Source organism: Cetorhinus maximus, chromosome 3, assembly GCF_964194155.1.
Source record: "Cetorhinus maximus chromosome 3, sCetMax3.hap1.1, whole genome shotgun sequence".
NCBI lineage: Eukaryota > Metazoa > Chordata > Chondrichthyes > Lamniformes > Cetorhinidae > Cetorhinus > Cetorhinus maximus.
In genome coordinates this window covers 143,270,821-143,290,918 of record NC_135881.1, presented here as the reverse complement: position 1 = coordinate 143,290,918, position 20,098 = coordinate 143,270,821, and the positions used below count along the sequence as shown (strand labels likewise).

At 43.0% G+C, this 20,098-nt stretch overlaps 1 protein-coding gene and 1 pseudogene across 1 annotated transcript in view; one reads left to right on the top strand and one right to left on the bottom strand.

Moving 5' to 3' along the window:
- LOC144678950 (apoptosis regulator Bcl-2-like) overlaps positions 1-15,676 on the top strand; it is a 301,946-nt gene extending 286,270 nt beyond the window's left edge. The window contains exon 3 of the transcript XR_013576220.1: positions 15,667-15,676. The gene's annotated coding sequence lies outside the window, so the exon portion shown is untranslated. The remainder of the gene's footprint in view (positions 1-15,666) is intronic.
- Positions 13,493-20,098, bottom strand: part of LOC144674280 (ornithine decarboxylase-like) — a 105,699-nt pseudogene continuing 99,093 nt past the window's right edge.

Sequence of the window (20,098 nt, the reverse complement as noted above, 5' to 3'; positions counted from 1 at the left end):
TACTTTCGGCCCTCAAAAGTGTCCAGTATACCTCAGATTACCCTGGAAGGGCAAAGTATCTCAAAAATTTGAGCAACAGGTAAAGTTAGCTGTTTCACATTGCTATTATGCAGGAGCAACACAAGTGGTATTCACTACTAACAAGATGCTGCTGTCAAGCCAAAAAGACACTCTGCCTATCACACAAATGAGTAATGTGGTATATGAATTACAAATGAGTAATGTGGTATATGAATTTCAGTGCCCGTGTGATGCTAGGTATATAGGCCGTAGATCCCAAAGACTGGCAGATCATATCAAACAGCAGACTCCAGCTGCTGTCCACAACGGGCAGGGTACAGACTGTACCCAACCAGCTCGTGCATGCAAAACTCAAAACACAGTGTACAACATTAGATGTGATTCCACGATTGGGTAGCATTTGCTAAATGATCCTCAGTGTGCTAAGATTTACGCTGACAACCAATTTAAGATTGTCAGTTGGGCTTGCAGTGTGGTGCATTTGTGTGTACTGGAAACTACATATAATAATACACAGGGCCCTGTTCTTTGCAGACAGAAAGAACATGTACTACATTGTGCCTGTTACAGCTAAACAAAATAAGTGACAGCCGTTCACTGACTCATTCCTCGGGGCAATGCCATGACCAATCAGGGTCAATCTGCCTGGTTTAAATTTTAAACAATGCTTGGCAGTTAACTGTCAGTCACCAACAGTGGTGCATTCTCCATGGCAATGCCACTTGCCAACCAATCAGCACTCTCTTCACATACAGCATGAATTGTTGTTTTCCCCCTTATATTGGTATTCTTGTGAGTGTCCTGATGATTACAGGACAAAAAGTTTAGACATGTCTCTTTTCTCAGCAATACTCAAGTTCTGTATTACCAAACAATTATTTCTGATAAATTTGCCAACCAGGTACCAGGGACTTGTCAGCCTTTCACCCCATTAGTTTCCCTAGTATGATTTCTCTAGTGATAGTGATTATTCCTCCCTCCCTTTTGTCCCCTGATTTTTTTACTAGTATAGGATGCTTTTGCTGTCTTCTAACTTGAAGCCAGATACAAAATTTTTGTTCAAAGTCTCTGCCATTTCCTCATTTCCTATTATTACTTCCCCAGTCTCGTCCTCTGATGGGCCACCTTAACTTTAGTTATTCTCTTCTTTTTTATGTACATGCAGAAGTTCTTACTGTCTGTTTTTATATTTCTTGCTGGTTTACTCTCATCTTCTAGTTTCTTCCTCTTTATTTCTTTTTTGTTCACCTTTTGCTGGGTTCTAAAATTTTCTGAATCTTCTGATCTATCACTAATCTTTGCAACATTGTATGCTTTTCCTTTCAATTTGCCCTTAACTGCCTAAGTTAGGCAAGGATGGCTCATCTTTCTTGTAGAATCTTACATTCCCAATGGAATATATATCCCACTGAGCTCAAAAGAGCTGGATTTCAGTGGTGAGGCAGGTATGTCTACCCTTGACATCAAGGCAGCATTTGTCAGAATGTGACACCAAGGAGCCCTAGCAAAATTGAAGTCAATGGGAATCAAGAGGCAAACTTTCTATTGACTGGAATCAAACCAAGCACAAAGTAAGATGGTTGTTGGAGGCCAATCATCTCAACCCCAGGGCACAACTGCAGGAGCTCCTCAGGATAGCATCCTAGGCTCAACCATTTTCAGCTGCTTCATCAGTGACCTTCAAACCATCATAAGGTTAGAAGTGGAGATGCTCAATGATGATTGTACATTGTTCAGCACCATTTGAAACTCCTCAGATACTGAAGTAGTCCATGCCCATATGCAGCAAGACCTGAACAACCCTCAGGGTAGATCTGATAAGTGGCCAGTCACATTTGTGCCAGACAAGTGCCAGACAATGGCCATTTGCAATAAGAGAGTCTAACCATACCCTTTGATATTAAATGACATTACCATCAATGAGTCCCCCACCATCAACTTCCTGGTGGTTGCCATTGACCAGAAACTTAACTGGGCCAGCTACATAAATACAGTGTTTACAAAAGCAGGTCAGGGACTGGGTATTCTGAGGAACGTTATTCACTTCCTGACTCCCCAAGGCCTGCCCACCATCTACAAATCGGGAGTGTGATGGAATTCTGTTCAGTTACCTGAATGAGTGCAGATCCAACAACATTCAAGAAGTCTGACATCATCTGGGACAAAACAGAACATTTGAATGGTACCCCATCCAGCATCTTAAACATTGACTCCCTGTACTACTGGTGCATAGTGGCTGCATGAAAGCAACTCTCCAAGGTTCCTTTAAAAATACCTTCCAAACCTGTAACCTTTAATGCCTAACAGGATAAGGCAGTAGGTGGATTAGATCACCACCACGTTCAAGTTCCAGGTCATACACCATCCTGATTTGGAAATATGTCAATATTACTTCAGTGTTGCTGGCTCAAAATCCTGCAGATCCCTACCGAAGAGCACAGTGTGGGAGTACAATCACCACATTGATTGCAGGCGTTCAGGAAGGCAGCTCACCACCACCTTCATACGGGAAATGAAGGACTGCCAATAAATGCTGGCCTTGGTAGTGATGCCCGCATCCTGTAAATTAATAAAAAAAACATAACTGAGCTCTATGAAAGCCATTGAGATTAGATGACAATTTGGCAGTATAAGGTTGCATCTTGTTGAAGATCAGCCAGCCTCCATTCTCCAGTTCAGATAACTTTCAGTGATCATTAATATGATTTGTTTCAGTACAGGTGGGTCCCCAAACACTCGTGTTGTACAGCTGTTGGTCAAGACAATCTTTCTGTTTGTACATGCAGGAAATTAGATGAGTTTTATTAACTTTAATATGTCGCTGAAGCTGAGCATTTAATTTCTCCTTTTATTTAAATGACTATGTTATATTTATTTTTATCTCGCTAATAAATGCTCATGTTGACCTACTGTTGCATACAGCATCAAGACCAGGTCTGGTCTTCAGGTACAAGGGACATAGGCGGTAGGGACGTTCTCCACCTGAACCGATCTGGGACCAATGTTCTAGCGAAAAGGGTAAATAGGGTGGTCAACAGGACTTTAAACTAGAAAGTGGGGGGGGGGGGGGAAGGGTAAAACTCCAAGAAGCATGACTAATGGGAAACAAAGCAGCAGGTTAGCGTGTGGGGGTGGGTGGATTCAACTTCATGGAAAATTATGAAAAAACCGAAAAGAATGGAGAGCCCAGGAGAGGCTATTAAAGTCTCCAGAGCACAAAATAGGACAGAGTGTTTGGAAAGGGCTAGGAATCTAACTTCAAGCACATCAGATAAAGGGATGACAATGAGAAAGGGGACGGGAAATACAGGACTGAAAGTGTTGTATCTGAATGCACACAGTATACGAAGTAAGGTAAATGAGCTTGTGGCGCAGATTGAAATTGGCAGGTATGATGTGGTGGGCATTACGGAGACATGGCTGCAAGGAGATCAGGACTGGGAGCTAAATATCCAAGGATATACATCCTATCGAAAAGATAGGCAGGTTGGCAGAAGGGATGGGGTTGCTTTTTTAGTAAGAAATTAAATTAAATCGATAGCAAGAAATGATGTAGGGTCAAATGATGTAGAATCTGTGTGGGTAGAGTTGAGGAACAGCAAAGGTGAAAAAACCATAATGGGAGTTATGTACAGGCCTTCGAACAGTAGTCAGGATGTGGGGCACAAGATGCACCAGGAGATAGAAAAGGTGTGTAAGAAAGGCAAGGTTACAGTGATCATGGGGAATTTCAATATGCAGGTAGACTGGGAAAATCAGTTTGGTAGTGGATCCCAAGAAAAGGAATTTGTGGAATGTTTTTGGAGCAGCTTGTGGTGGAGCCCACTTGGGAACAAGCAATTCTAGATTTAGTGATGTGTAATGAGGCAGATTTGATAAGGGAGCTGAAGGTGAAGGAACCCTTAGGAGGAAGTGACCATAATATGATAGAATTTACCCTGCAATTTGAGAGGAAAAAGCTGGAATCAGATGTAACGGTATTACAGTTGAATAAAGGCAACTACAGATGGATGAGGGAGATGCTGGCCAGAATTGACAGGGAGATGAGCCTAGCAGGAAAGATAGTGGAACAGCAATGGCAGGAGTTTCTGGGAGTAATTTGGGAGACACAGCAAAAATTCATCCCTAGGAAGAAGAAGCATACTAAAGGGAGGACGAGGCAACCATGGCTGACAAGGGAAGTCAGGGACAGCATAAAAGCTAAAGAGAAAGCATACAATGCGGCGAAGAGCAGTGGGAAACCAGGGGATTGGGAAGCCTACAAAGACTAACAGAGGACAACTAAAAAAGAAATAAGGAGGGAGAAGATTAAATATGAGGGTAAACTAGCCAATAATATAAAAGAAGATTGCAAGAGTTTTTTAGATATATAAAGGGTAAGAGAGAGGCAAAAGTGGACATTGGGCCGCTGGAAAATGACGCTGGACAAGTAGTAGTGGGGAACAAAGAAATGGAGGAGGAAATGAATAGGTACTTTGCGTCAGTCTTCACAGTGGAAGACACGAGTGACATCCCCAAAGTTCAAGAGAGTCGGGGGGGGCAGAGGTGAGTTTGGTGGCCATTACCAAGGAGAAGGTGCTAGGAAAACTGAAAGGTCTGAAGGTGGATAAATCACCTGGACCAGATGGATTACACCCCAGAGTTCTGAAGGAGATAGCTGAAGAGATAGTGGAGGCGTTAGTGGTGATCTTTCAGGAATCACTGGAGTCAGGGAGGGTCCCAGATGACTGGAAAATCGCTAATGTAACCCCCCCTGTTTAAGAAGGGAGTGAGGCAAAAGGCGGGAAATTACAGGCCGATTAGCCTGACATCGGTCGTTGGTAAGATTTTAGAGTCCATTATTAAGGATGAGATTTCAGAATACTTGGAAGTGCATGGTAAAATAGGGCAAAGTCTGCATGGTTTCATCAAGGGGAGGTCATGCCTGACAAATCTGTTAGAATTCTTTGAGGAGGTAACGAGTAGGTTAGACAAAGGAGAGCCAATGGATGTTATCTACTTGGACTTCCAGAAGGGCTTTGACAAGGTGCCGCACAGGAGCCTGCTCAGTAAGATAAGAGCCCATGGCGTTAGAGGCAAGGTATTAGCATGGATAGAAGATTGGCTGTCTGGCAGGAGGCAGAGAGTGGGGATAAGAGGGTCCTTCTCAGGATGGCGGCCGGTGACTAGTGGAGTTCCGCAGGGGTCAGTGTTGGGACCACAACTTTTTACTTTATACATTAATGATCTAGATGAAGGAACTGAGGACATCCTGGCTAAGTTTGCAGATGGTACAAAGATAAGTGGAGGGACAGGTAGTATTGAGGAGGTGGGGAGGCTGCAGAAGGATTTGGACAGGTTAGGAGAATGGGCAAAGAAGTGGCAGATGGAATACAACGTGGGGAAGTGTGAGGTCATGCACTTTGGTAGGAAGAATAGAGGCATGGACTATTTTCTAAATGGGTAGAGAATTCAGAAATCTGGAGTGCAAAGGGACTTGGGAGTCCTAGTCCAGGATTCTCTTAAGATTAACTTGCAGGTTGAGTCGGTAGTTAGGAAGGCAAATGCAATGTTGGCATTTATTTCGAGAGGACTAGAATATAAAAGCAGGGATGTGCTGCTGAGGCTTTATAAGGCTCTGGTCAGACAACATGTAGAATATTGTGAGCAATTTTGGGCCCCGTATCTCAGGAAGGATATTCTGGCCCTGGAGAGGGTCCAGAGGAGGTTTCATGAGAATGATCCCAGGAATGAAAGGCTTAACATATGAGGAACATTTGAGGACTCTGGGTCTATACTTGATGGAGTTTAGAAGGATGAGGGGAGTTCTGATTGAAACTTACAGAATACTGAAAGGCTTGGATAGAGTGGACGTGGGGAAGATGTTTCCATTAGTAGGGGAGACTAGGACCCGAGGGCACAGCCTCAGAGTAAAGGGAAGACCTTTTAGAAACTTCTTTAGCCAGAGAGTGGTGAATCTATGGAATTCATTGCCACAGAAGGCTGTGGAGGCCAGGTCATTGAGTGTATTTAAGACCAAGATAGATAGGTTCTTGATTGGTAAGGGGATCAAAGGTTACGGGGCGAAGGCGGGAGAATGGGGTTGAGAAACTTATCAGCCATGATTGAATGGCGGAGCAGACTCGATGGGCCGATTGGCCTAATTTCTGCTCCTATGTCTTATGGTCTTATGGGTTAATTGGACTGGTGCCTACAGATACAATTCAGTCTCCACTATAATTTCCTACATTCTGTCCTTATATTAATATAATACTTTGTTATTCTATTTATGGCTAAATCTTGAAACTTTGCAATATAGAACCACAAAATTAAGCTCTGTGGTATTCCTGGTGTAGGAGCTACAGAAGCCCAAAACTCTAAAGATGTTGCCAGAACGCTTCTGATCACTTCTGCCGCTAACGCGGCAGCCCAGTTGCATGTAGGAAGCATGCAGAGTGGATGGATCAGGACATCAAACAGTCTCTAAAGCTGATTAGGCATACAACCTGTCATTTTGAACTGCTCAGATGCTGTTAACACTCTTAATCACTCCCAGCAGAACATGCATTCAGCTGCACAGGACAATCATTATGAAGTCTATTTCAAGAGTGAACCATGCAACCTTCAGGCGAGATGCTTTTCATTTTTTTTTGCGAGTGCAGAGTTAGTGGATGTACCATGTTATGGGTTATTGGAGGAGTTGAGCAAACATTTTGGATTTACAAGGGAGTGGTGCTGGATTTTGACAAGGAAGTCAGAGGAGCTGGTAGGCCTGTCAGGTGAAAGCTTGCTTTTGAGGATGGAAGCTATAATTGTGTGTCCTTGACATGACTTGGAAATAGAACACAGGGACCAGAAAATAAATTTTCACAGGGTCATTTGTCCATATTGTCCTAACACTGACCCCGTGGTGAACCCCACTGTATATCTTCCTCTAGTCTGAAAAACATCCGTTCACCATTGCTATTTCCTGTTATCAGCCAATTTTGTATCCATGCTGCTATTATCCTTTTTATTCCTTGGGCTCTAACTTTGCTGACAAGCTGTTATGTGGCACTTTATCAAATGTCTTTTGAAAGTTCACGTACACCACATCAACTGCATAACCTCCATCAACCCTGTTTGTTACCTCTTCAAAAACTCAAGGAACTTAGTTAAACATTATTTGCCCCTAACAAATCCATGGTGGCCTTCCTTAATTAATCCCCATTTGTCCAAGTGACCACCATGTCCTTCTGTTTTCTGGCAGCAAATCAATATATATTGTGCAGGGCTGCTCTGATCTCTAGAATGTACATCCTGTACTATAAGGGAATTCCAGGATGCTTCCAATGTCCTGAATAACCATTTGTGCAGGAAATGTCATCAGCTGCAGCAGCTTGTGCTCCGGGCTCAGAACTTGAGCAGCAGCATGTGCATCCATGAGGTTAAGAGCTTCATGAATAGCACATTTATAAATGTGGTCACCCTGCAGCTTCTGAGTATGCAGGAATAGAGGGAATGGGTGATCATTAGGCAGTCAACATGGAATAGACAGGTAGTACAGGAGCCCCCTGAGTGCACCCCATTCTCCAACCAGTATTCAGCTCTGAATACTGATGAAAGTGATGGTTCATCTGGGGACTGCAGCCAGAGCCAAGTCCATGGCACCACAGGTAACTCAGCTGTACAGGGGGACACTAGGGAGACTGGAAGAGCAATAGTGATAGGTTACTTGATAAAGGATTAGATTTCTGTGGCTGCAGACCTGAATTCAGGATGGTGTGCTGCCTGCCTGATGCCAGGATCAAGGATGTCACTGTGCGGCTGCAGAGCACCATTTGGGAGAAGGGTGAACAGCCAGCAGTCATAGTGCTCATAGGTATGAGTGACATAGGCAGAAAGAGGGATATGACCCTGCAGCCAGAATTTAGGGAGCTAGGTGGGAAATTAGCAAGCAGGACCTCAAAAGTAGTAATCTCCCGATTACTCCCAGCACCACAGAGTGAGTGCAGAAATAGGAAGATAAAGCAAATGAATGCATGGCTGGAAAGATGGTTCAAGAGGGAGGGTTTTAGATTATTGGGACATTGAGATGGGCTCGGGGAGAGATAGGATCTTTAAAGGCTGGATGGATTACACCTAAACAGAGCCAGGACTGAGTTCCTTGTGGGGTGTTTTGCTAGTGTTGTTGGGGAATGTTTAAACCAACTTAGCAGGGGTGTGGGAACCAAGAGATAATATCAGAGAGGAATACCATGGAGCATAGAATACTGGGAGATAGAGATAGCACTAGAATGAGGAATAGTAAGTTAATAAGTGGGGTCAGAGTAAGGGAAGAAATAATAAATTTTAAACCAAGGCTACTGTGCTGGAATGTGAATGCACGGAGATTGGTGAGTTACAGGCACAGATTACCATGTGGAAATACAATATTGTGGCTATAACAGAGATCTAGCTGAAAGAGGGTCAGGACTGGGTGTTAAATATTCCTGGATATAAGATGTTCAGGAAAGGTAGGAAAGGAAGAAAAAGAGGAGGGGTAGGAGTATTGATTAACCTGCTTGACCTGGTTCTTGGCAATGATGTGGGCCAAGTGGATTAAGTGTCAGGAGGAGAACATTTGGGGGACAGTAATCATTGTTTCATAAGGTTTAGATAGACTATGGAAAAGGACAAAAAACAATCCTGAATAAGAATAATTAACTGGGCAAAAGGCAGCTTCAGTGGGGTAAGAACAGATCTGGGCCAAATAAATTGAAATCAGTGATTCGATGGAAAAATGGTAGCTGAACAGTGGGCTGCCTTCAAAGAAAAGGTATTTTGGGCACAGTCAAGGTATATTCCTTTGAAAGGGAAAGGTAGGGCAAAGAAAGCCAGATCTCCCTGCATTATGAAAGAGATGGATACTAAGATAAAGAAAAAAATGTGGTCTTATAACAGATGTCAGGTAGAAAACAGAATTGAGAACCAGGCTGAATATAGAAAGTTCAGAGGAGAGGTGAAAAACAAATAAGAGAAGCAAAGAGGGAATGTGAAAAGAGACTGGCAGCTAATATGAGAGGGAATCCCAAAGCCCTCTTTCGGCATATAAATATTAAAGGGGTGGGAAAAGGGGGAGTAGGGCATGGAAGCAAAGGGCATAGCTGAGTTATTAAATTAATGCTTTACATACGTCTTTACCAAGGAAGAATGTTCTGCTCAGGTCATGGTGAAAAAGGAGGTATTTCAGACACTGGTCTGAACTTGCTAAGAAGGGGGTATTGAATAGGCTTTCTGTACTTTAAATTGATAAGACACCAGGACCGGATGAAATGGACCCAAGGATACAGAGGAAAGTGAAAGTGGAAATTGCGGTGGCCATGATTTTCTAGTCACCCATAGACTCAGGGGTGGTGCCAGAGGACTGGAGAATTGCAAATGTTGCACTCTTGTTCAAAAAAGGGTGTAAAGATAAGCCCAGCAACTACAGGCCAGTCAATTTAACTTTGGTGTTGTGGACTTCTAGAAACAATAGTTTGGGACAAAATTAATAGTCACATGGATAAATGCAGGTTAATTAAAGAAAGCCAGCATGGATTTCTTATGGGAAAATCATGTTTAACTAACTTGCTGTTTTTTCTTGAAGAGGTAACAGTGAGAGGGTTAATGAGGGCAATGCAGTCGATGTGGTTGTACATTGTCTTCCAAAAGATATTTGATACAGTGCCACACAACTGACTTGTGAGCAAAGTTATATCTCAGGGAATTGTAGTATAAAGGGTTAACAGATGGGATATGCAAATGTATGAAGTAGATGATGATGTGCCACTGACATCAGTCAGTCATGTCTTCGACTCTCGAGAGTTGTTGGAATCATGCCTAGGAGCAACCCGCTTACTCTGTAATCTGTTTAGATGTAGTACTGATAAACAAGTGTTAAGTAGATACCAGGGTATGTCTTTGGTCTGTCAACTAAAGGAGCTTCATGCCCAGACTCTAAGGTAGAAGGACCAATCTCAGAACAGTAATAAAAGGGATAGTAGCAAAATGGATAGGGAATTGGCTGAAACAGACAGTAGTGGTGAATGGATGTTTTTTCAGGCTGGGGGAATGTTTGTAGTGGAATTACCCAGGGGTCAGTGTTGGGCTCCTTTCTTTTCCTGATTTCCATAATGACCTAGACCTTCATGTATAGGGGACAATTTCAAAGGTTGCAGATGATACACAACTTGAAAGCATTGTGAGCTTTGAGGACGATAGCATAGAAACTTCAAAAGGACATAGACAAGTTGGTAGAATGTCCGGATAGGTGGCAGATGAAGTTCAATGAAGAGAAATGTGAAGTGATTCATTTTGTTGGAAGAACTTGGAGAAACAATATAAAATAAAGGGTACACCTCTAAATGGGGATGCAGGAGCACAGGGATATAGGTGTATATGTGCTTGGATCAGTGAAGGCGGCAGGACAGATTGAGAGAGCAATTAATATATCATACAGTATCCCAAGCTTCATTGATAAGAACATAGGGTAGGATCTCCCCCCATCGGGGGCATGGGGGGGGGGGGGGGGGGGGGGGGGTTGCGTGGGAGCAGGCGACTGGGGGTGCACCGCCATTTTATGTCAACAGACCAATTAAGGCCCGCCCAGAGTGACGTCCACCAGGAAGCACTATGCGTTCCCTGTGCGGACGGGGGCAGGGGAGATTCCCTGAGCCAGGAGTGCGCTCTTTCACACATGCACGCTAAAGAGCACACAGATCTCCCTGAGGCAAAGTGCTGCCTCAGGGAGATCGGCTTAGGTTTGAAAGTTTCAATAAAGAAGGGAAAAAAATTACTGACACGTCCACTCATGTACCACTGTCACATGAATTGGGACATGAATTTTTCTTTTATTTAAACATTTTATAAAAATTTTAATACCCTTATGAAACCTCATCCCGCCACCTCCCCACCCCCCCCTCCCCCCACCGCTGACTAGAAGATGCAGCCCATAGAGTAGGAGAGCAAGGAGCTTATGTTGAAATTGTATAGGACTTGTTCGGCCTCAGCTGGAATATTGCGTCCAGTTCTGAGTGCCACACTTCAGGAAGGATGTGAAGGCATTGGAGAAAGTGCAGGAAAGATTCGGAAGGATGGTTTGAGGGATGAGGAGCTTCAGTTATGAAGATAGATTGAAGAAGTTGGGACTGTTTTCCATGGAGAAAAGAAGGCTGAGAGGAGATTTGATAGAGGTATTCAAAATCATTATGGAGTTGGGCAGAGTAGACTGGGAGAAACCTTTCCCACTTGTGAAAGGATCAAGAATGAAAGGGCACAGATTTAAAGTGATTGGTAAAAGAAGCAAAACCAACACAAAGAAAATCTTTTTCATGCAGCAGGTGGTTAAGGTCTGGAAGTACTGTCTGAGTGTGTGGTGGAGGCAGGTTCAATTGAGGTGCTCAAAAGGGAATTAGACATTTATCTAAAAAATGAAGAACGTGCAGGGTTACAAGGGGAGGGCAGGAGATTGGCACCCAGTGAATTGCTCATTCAGAAAGCCAGTGCTGACATGATGGGACAAATGGCCTGCTTCAGCGCTGTAACTATTCTGTATGTTAAAACGTGGCAGGTGATGTATGCCAGGCGGACCAAACCCACAAGGGAAACTTGGGCATACTATCACAACGGTTTTGCAATTGTATTTATTATGAGATGTGTGCATTGAATTCATAAGTAATGAGTCCACTAAGCTTTTAGAAATTTTAAAAATGAAATTAAAATATTTATTAACAAAAGAAAAGATTTCAAGCACAAGATTACAGTTACATAATACTACAACAAATCCTAGAATTCTTAATTAACCTAACTTCCAACTACACACCCCTTTTAAGGCAACAGTCCAAAATAGCTTTTAAATTTAAAAAGCAAGCCAGCAAGTTACAACAACGCCCACTCGACAGTGGAATTCCAAAGGCTTTTCTCCAATTTTAGTTACAGGATACAGCAGACTTTTGTAAACATGGCTGGAGGCTTCTTCAAGGCTGTTTCACACACTCCTGTTAGATCTTACATGGCCCCACAACATGACCTTCTTTCCTTCTTTTTATATGCTTCTCTCTTTAATCTGTAAATTCAATTGTTCCATATGTTTTTGGAAATGTACTTTTCCCATACTATAAAAATCTTTCATGTTGCCAATATGGTCAGTGACTTTTGGGAAAAATAACCATAATAACCTTATCCTATTTATCTTGTTAATTGTAAATATCCTATCGTTCCTTTGAAATCCAAACAATTCCTTCACTTATCTAAAAATGCAAATTTCCTTTACACCCTCCATGTTAAGCCCTCATTCATGTTTACTCATTAGCGTTTCAAATGCCTTTTACCCCCCTAACTTCTTTTGATAATTTCAAGCATGCAGCCTATCTGACTCTAATTTAATTTAATCACATAGACAGAACCATCTACACTCATATACCTATCAACCTACTTTCCAATAAACCACAATAATATTATGAAATTTATTATAGTTTTGTGACATGTAATTCTGTGGGTCTTGATCTGATTTCAGTTGAAGCTCTTCTTGACTGTCCATGAATCTCACTATTTCCAGGGGGGATGGAATGTGCTTGAAAAATATTTCAGTATATACCTGCAAAGATAAGAATGGATGAGCAAAGCTACCGGGAATGGTAAAAACCTAACACCATTATCTTTCCTCACAGGGCAGTACCAAGGTGCGTTTTCTTTTACTGGGGCTAAAACATGTACTAGTATTAGAATCCATCTCATAAAGCATTCTTAATTATGAGAGGCAGCAAGGAACACACACACACAAACACCTATTTATTTTAGCAAAGGCTACAACATTTTAATATGTAAAAAGCAGAAGCAGAATGCTTGTCATTAAAGACATAAGGTCCTGTATTACATTATGAATACATTGAATCCTCTGAATTGTTACTGGAGTCAGTCAATTGGTTGACAGTCACATCTTACTTTGGATTATGACTGATGTGTCATCCACAGCAGGGAACAGCAACTGCAAAGGTTCGTGCCATTGACAAAAGTACCATCAAGTTTCAAAAGCAAACATTATTATTGTAGTGATCTTAGCTGAAATAAATTTATTTCTAAAGCATTTCTTTAAATAATGATGAATCATAAAATTATAAAGATCTAGTCAAAGCCAGTGATTAAGTTCTTTATAATTAAAATAATCACTTACCCATTACTCTATGATCACATTCTACTAAAACATGTATCAAACATTAAAAAAGTGCTCCAGGCAAATTAAAAAAAAAAACATTTTTAGAACTACTTTTTCCCACTCAGCTGCATAATAAATCATTGGGAAGTGAAAGGTTGCGAAATGTTAAATAAAGTTGATAAACAAGTTCCACTGCACTAAACATTGATTTTTAGTAATTTAATCCATAATAGCAAAACAAAAGGGAACAAGTCAAAACTAATCTTGGCAGATCCTGGAGAAATCAGAATTGTTTTCACCATTTTATTGATGAAAAGGGATATCCAAGCACTGTCTCAGTCATTGAGCATCTATATGGTTCTGTTCTTCCACAGGAGATTCGTTTCCTTCCCTTATCTTCTGGAGAGTTTCCCTTTGTGGGAAATGTTAGAGATTAAATTCATGAATATGTAAACATGACCATGCAAAGGTGTGCAATAGATAACTGCGATAAAATATAACACAATATTCATTGTCACATTTTGAGGGCGGGAAACATTCTTTTCCTTACAGGCCTTCTTGGATATTACAATGAAAGCCATTGAAAGTGATTAAGGTAGTAAGAGTGTATGCTCCTGTGTTTTGAATGAGCAGCCAATCTCCAACTTTTAGTTCAGGCAGCTTCCAGATATCAGTAATATGATCTAATGCATCACAGGTGGGTCCCCAAACCCTTGTGTTATACAGCTTTTGGTCAAGGTGGTCTTTCTGTTGGAAATAAATACCAGGTCAATTTTGTTAACTTCAAAGTGCAATTTGTAGTGAAGTCAATGGAAACAAAAGTTGGGAGAGATGTAAAACGTGACGCTGATTCACTGCATGGAATTTAATGCCCTGCCCCATGGTGAGTTTGGTGGAAAGTGGGGATCCCACCATTTTCCTGCTTCTGCACCAATCAAATCCAAGGTGGGAAGGCCCATGAACAGTCTTCCAGCCCCACCACCAATTGAGACCCTTAAATTGGCAAATAGTGTCCATTTAAGGGCCTCATCCTGTTGCCACTTATTAATCCAGCTGCAGGCAAGGGACTTACCATGTGGCAAGCCCAAATAGCAAATTCTGTCAGGTTGCTTGTTGGCTCCGGGGGGGGCAGTGTCCGGGGGCTGGTGGTGTTGGTGGGTCCATTGTTCAAAGGCATCGAGGGACCTGGCATTGTGAAGCAGGAGCCCACTGAGACCCATCCCCCCCCCCCAACTTTTGCTGCCAACCTGCTACCCCTCCGTGACCCCCACCATCGCTTACATATGCCTGGGCCTTTTGGCAATTCTGTGTCTTGGATGGGTGTAGTACCCACAGTAGCCACCACCTCCCCTGTGGCGCTGCAAAGCAATGAACAGCTGCTGGCCTCTGAGTGGCTGGCAGCTCTTGGTGGGTGGCACTGCTGCTCCTAGGTCCTTGAACCTGGGCAAGTCCTGCTGCTGCCCAGTTAAGGACCTGATTGGCACTTCAGCGGCCATTCCCAAAAAGGACTCGCCATTGCCTACATTAAGCTCTGCCTACTAGCACCTAATTTACACAATTGTTTACTGTCAGAATCTGTTTGCCTGTTTATGTTGATCTCTTCTAGTCCCTTTTTTATTGCTATGAATACTTTTCAATGCATACCCTTCTGTTAATAACTCTGACCATGTTTAAATTAGAGGAATAAGTACAGATGATGAAGGCCATTTAGGCCAGCCTAGCACATTATTCCATAAATCTCCCATCATATCCCTATCAGAGCATTCAGTTACCTGCTGAATACTCCAAATATCCCAGTACTTGATCCAGAAGACCATTATGAATTATTTTCTTTGAGGAATTGCTTACTGGGGCCAGCCCTGCACTTGTCTTTAGATATTTTGTGTCATGTTCTCTTGTCTATTGGCGTGGATTAATTTGAAATATATTATTTACTCCTATAGCGTTTTCTTTCATACAGATTCCTTCAAGGCCAAAGAGTCCAATTTGTTCTATTCTTTCCCCAAAACTTAGTACCCTGACATTAAGAAATGAATTTTCCAGAAAGGCCCAAGGTCCCAGTGCCGGGACCAGAAATGGGAGCTGCTGCCACTCAGGTGGTCTCCCATTCAGTTGGAGCCGGTCAATTAACTGCTGGGAGATAGACTAACCATCCGCTCAGGCAGTGTGGGCAGCGTGAGATGACACTGCTGAAGTGCTGGCACCATAATTAGGAACATAGAAGCAGGAGTAGGCCATTCAGCCCATTGAGCCTGCTCTGCCATTCAATTAGGTCATGGCTACCTCAATGCCACTTTCCCACACTATCCAATATCTCTTGATTAAAGGGCTGTCAGCAGTCTGTCCATTCGAGCTACCCTCAAAGGTAACACATATTGAAGCCTTGAAGAAGAAGGCAGCATGAGGAATGGACGAAGAATGATCCAGGGTGGCCCGACAGTTCAATGATACCTCCCTGCAGGCTCTTCTCTAGGCTCTTTTGCAAGGAGGGATGTCATCTTCCCCGAGGGCAGAAAATTACTGGCCTGCAGACAAAGCAAGCCTGGACAGAGATTGCAGATGAAGTCAGTAGCTAAGGTGTTGTCTCTCAAACTTGGCTGCATTCTGCAAGCGGGTTAATGACCTCATGTGATCTGCCAAGGTGGGTGCACCACATTTGGTTTCCTTACAGCCTTACCTGTAATTAGATGTAAATGTGAGATTGGTAGAAACATAGAAAATAGGAGCAGGAGTAGGTCATTCAGCTCTTCGAGCTTCCTCCACCATTCAATGTGATCATGGCTGATCCTCTATTGCAACACCGTACTCCCACTCTCTCCCCATACCCCTTGACACCTTTAGAGTCCAGAAATCTACCTTCTTAAACATATTCAGAAATTTGGCCTCCACAAACTTCTGTGGTAGAGAATTCCACAGGTTCACCACCCCTGAATGAAGAAGTCTCTCCTCATCTCAGTCCTAAATGGCCTACCCCATTTCCTGAGATCGTGACCCCTTGTTCTAGACACCCCCCAGCCAGTGGAAACATCATCCCTGCATCCAGTCTGTCCATACCTGTCAGAATTTTATACATTTCAATGAAATCCCCTCTCATTCTTCTTGTGGCAATCTGAGGTGCAATACACCTTTAAGAAAATGTGAGCAGATTGGCCATGTGACTGTATTACCCAATTGCTGTGTAGCGTGGGTTACAATGTTAATCAGTAGTTTAGAATAGGGTCTGGTTGGAGAAGCCCAGATTGTGTTTGTGCACTGTTACTTGTATAAATAAACAGCATGTGCTTCATCTCATATTGGTCTCTGTGTCTGCAGTATGTTTGCCAACTCATTCACCAGTAGATAGGTGTACAACTGTGTTCGCGAGCAAAGCAACCCTACAGAAGGAACATAACAACTGGTGATGAGGCAAAACACGACCAGTTGACGACACCAGGGAAAGCTGCGAAAATTCCACTGAAGTGAATCAGACGGGCCTTGCAGGCCGATTGTAAGTACAGCCCTCACCGTAGTTGCTGAAGTTATCTCCCTCCAGTATACCACAGTTTGGCCATATCGAACCGTTTGATCAGACAACCTCGTGTTCTTCATTTTGGCCAATGACATATCGGGGGAGGAGAAGAGGCGAGTGATCCTCTTATCGACATATGGCAGTAAAACATATGTCCTAATTCATAGTCTAATGGCATCCAATACCCCAGATTCCAAGAGCTTTGATGAGTTGGTAAATCTTGTGAAAAGCCATTTTCAACCGAAATCCTCGGTAACAACGCAACATTTTAAATTTAGTTCAAGGTGTCGCACCCCGGAGAGACAGTCGCTTGCTATGTAGCAGCCTTGAAACAACTTACAGAGCACTGTGAGTTTGGGACATTGGTTAACGATATGTTAAGAGATCGATTAGTATGTGGGATTAACGAAGACGCCATTAAAAATAGATTGTTGCCAGAAACGAATTTAGACTTCAGCAAGGCGCTGGAGTTGGTGCTCGCAATGGAGAGCACAGTTAGGGATTCAGAAGCAATCAAGAGAGCACAAAATGGCGCTATCCATCATGTCAGGAGGGAAGCACCGGTTAGAAATGGCGCAGAAATGCTGGGCTCCGCAGAAAGATGGGAAACAACCACCATTAACAGACCAGCAAAAAGCAATAGTTTAACAGAGAAAACCCACAATAATAACAGCAGAAATGGAACCAGACAGCCTGCAAGCAAACAGCAATTTAAAAGAATCGAATGTTTCTACTGTCATCGTAATGGGCACATTATGCAATATTGTAAAGACAGATTGAGACAAAATATTAAACACAAAGGTAGAAATCGTGATAGAGGAATCAGAAGAAACAGAGTCACATATTTACTTGCTACACAGCTTAAAAATGGGTAAAACAGAGCCAATCTATGTGACAGTGGAGTCAATGGGCAGCATTTTCCTCCCGTTGGGGGGGTTGTGCAGGTGCGGGCGGGTGGATTTCCAATCAGTGCCCCCAATTGAGGGCGCACCGCCATTTTAATTGGCCCTCCCAGAATGACGTCCGCCCGGAAGCTCTGTGCGCTCCCTGTGCGGATGGGGGGGGATTCCCTGAGCCAGGAGTTGCTGTCTCGCGCATGCGCACAGATCTCCCCGAGGCAAAGAGCTGCCTCAGGGAGCTCGGCTCACGCTTGAAAACTTTATTAAAGGAGAAAACAATATTTCTGATGTCCTCTCATGTGACACTGTCACATGAGCAGGGACATATCAATTACTTTTATTTAAAAATTTTATATATATTTTAAATTCCTCATGAAACCTCATCCCGCCCGTGGATGAGGTTTCATGTTTTCCCTGAAGCCCGCCTGGGCTCCCGGCCTGCCTGCCAACCTTAAAGTTGACGGGCAGGTCCATTAAATGGGTTAATTACTTTATTAAAGGCTTTAAGTGGCCGTTGACAGTTCGGCAGCGTGCAGCCAACGTAGTTGATTCTTCACCTACTTGGCTGCGCGCCCGCCGAACTGAAAATCTAAATGACACGCGGTGACGTCGGGATGCACACCCAACGTCACCGCGCGTCATTTTTATGCATCGGTGAGCGGGCCCCGCCCCCTGCTCGCCAATGGGAAAATGCTGCCCAATGGAAAACCTATCCGAAAGGAGGTGGATACAGGGGCATCCTCGACAGTTATAGGGGAACAGACGTTCAAATATCTGAATGAATGAGGCCACTCACTAAATCTGGAAAATTCAGTTGCTAAATTAAAGACGTATATTGGTGATGACATACAAGTAAGAGGTATATGCAAGGTTCCAGTGCAGTAGGAAAATCAGCCTGTTAACCTACCCCTAATAGTTATAGCAAGCAGAGGATCGAGTCTCCTCAGAAGAAACTAGTTAAGAGAGATTAATCTTGAGAGATTACTGAGATCTCAATCAGAAGCAGGAAATGTTACTGTTTGGAAAAAGGAGTATGTAAAGACTCAACAAAAAAACTTATAGAGGTGATTCTTCAGGAGAGTGCGAGTTGAAGTCAGTAACCTCCAAAAAAGAAAATGAAGGGCTACTGAAGGACTTACGCATATTGCAAGACTCCCTCAGATCCCAGTTTGTACCATTAAAAAGATATGAGGAAGAACAGAAAGAATTCAACATGTCTCTGACCGAGATGAAGAATATCTTAGCTGAGAAAACACAGCAATACTTAATTCTCCAGGAAACAACTAACAAATATAAAGAAGAAATGGAAGAGCTGAAGAATCAACTACGTGGTAGCCAAGAAGCTTTAAAAATAGAGACCCCTGAGTTTTCAAAGGAGCTGACAGTTGAGGAAATGTTGGAAAACTCAACCACCGAGTTCATTCAAGTTGAGCTCATACCCGAGCCTAGGCTGGCCAATAGAGAAATTGAAAAGAAGGCCGAGATTAAAGTCAGCGCTGCCAAGAAGAAAACCCATCAAAAGAAGATACGTTGGAAGAAAAAGCGGAATTACTAACAGGGACCCAGAATTTTTTTTTACACAAGAGGCTGATCATACCGTGTTGAATTTAGCTTTGCCCAACAAACTGATTTTGAGAACCCGCCTGACAGTTGGCCTTCATATTGTTGATCTTGGAGGGGAGGGGCAGTGGGATTGCATGCGATTGGGCCTGAAAGAGGGTGAAAACATTCCCGTTAGAGTCCACAGCACATGTGGAAGGAACTCACCTTGATTTGGAAGTACCTGTCGGATCCGTTGAGCCTGAGAGAGCCGAAGAGACAAACTTACAGGTTCCTACTGGAGAGCCTAGTGGACAGATGATACCTGAGAGGGAGGCATTGGATAAACCATCTGAAGTTGTAGAACTACGATGTTCTACATGTTTGAAGAAGCCTCCAGAGAGACTGAACTTGTAAATAGTTTATTTATGTAAATAGTTGAATATTTTAAAGATTGCAAATTGCACTTTTGAATAAAGGGGGAGGGATGTAACCTGAGGTGCAATATGCCTTTAAGAGAATGTGAGCAGATTGACCATGTGTATTATCCAATTGCTGTGTAGAATGGGCTACAATGTTAATCATTGGTTTAGAATAGGGTCTGGTTGGAGAAGCACACATTGTGCTAGTGCTCTGTTACTTGTGTAAATAAACAGCATGTGCTTCATCTTATGTTGGTCTCTGCGTCTGCAGTATATTGTTTGCCAAATCACACCCCAGTAGATAAGCGTGCAACTGTGTTCGTGAGCAAAGCGACATGGCAGAAGGAACATAACACTTCTAAATTCCAGCCCAATCTATCCTCATACAATAATCCTGCCATCCCAGGAATCAGTCTGGTGAACCTTTGCTGCACTCCCTCGATGGCAAGTATATCCTTTCTTAGGTAAGGAGACCAAAACTGCGCACAATACTCCAGGTGTGGTCTCACCAAGGCCCTGTAAAGCTGCAGTAAGACATCCTTGCTCCTGTACTCAAATCCTCTCGCAATGAAGGCCA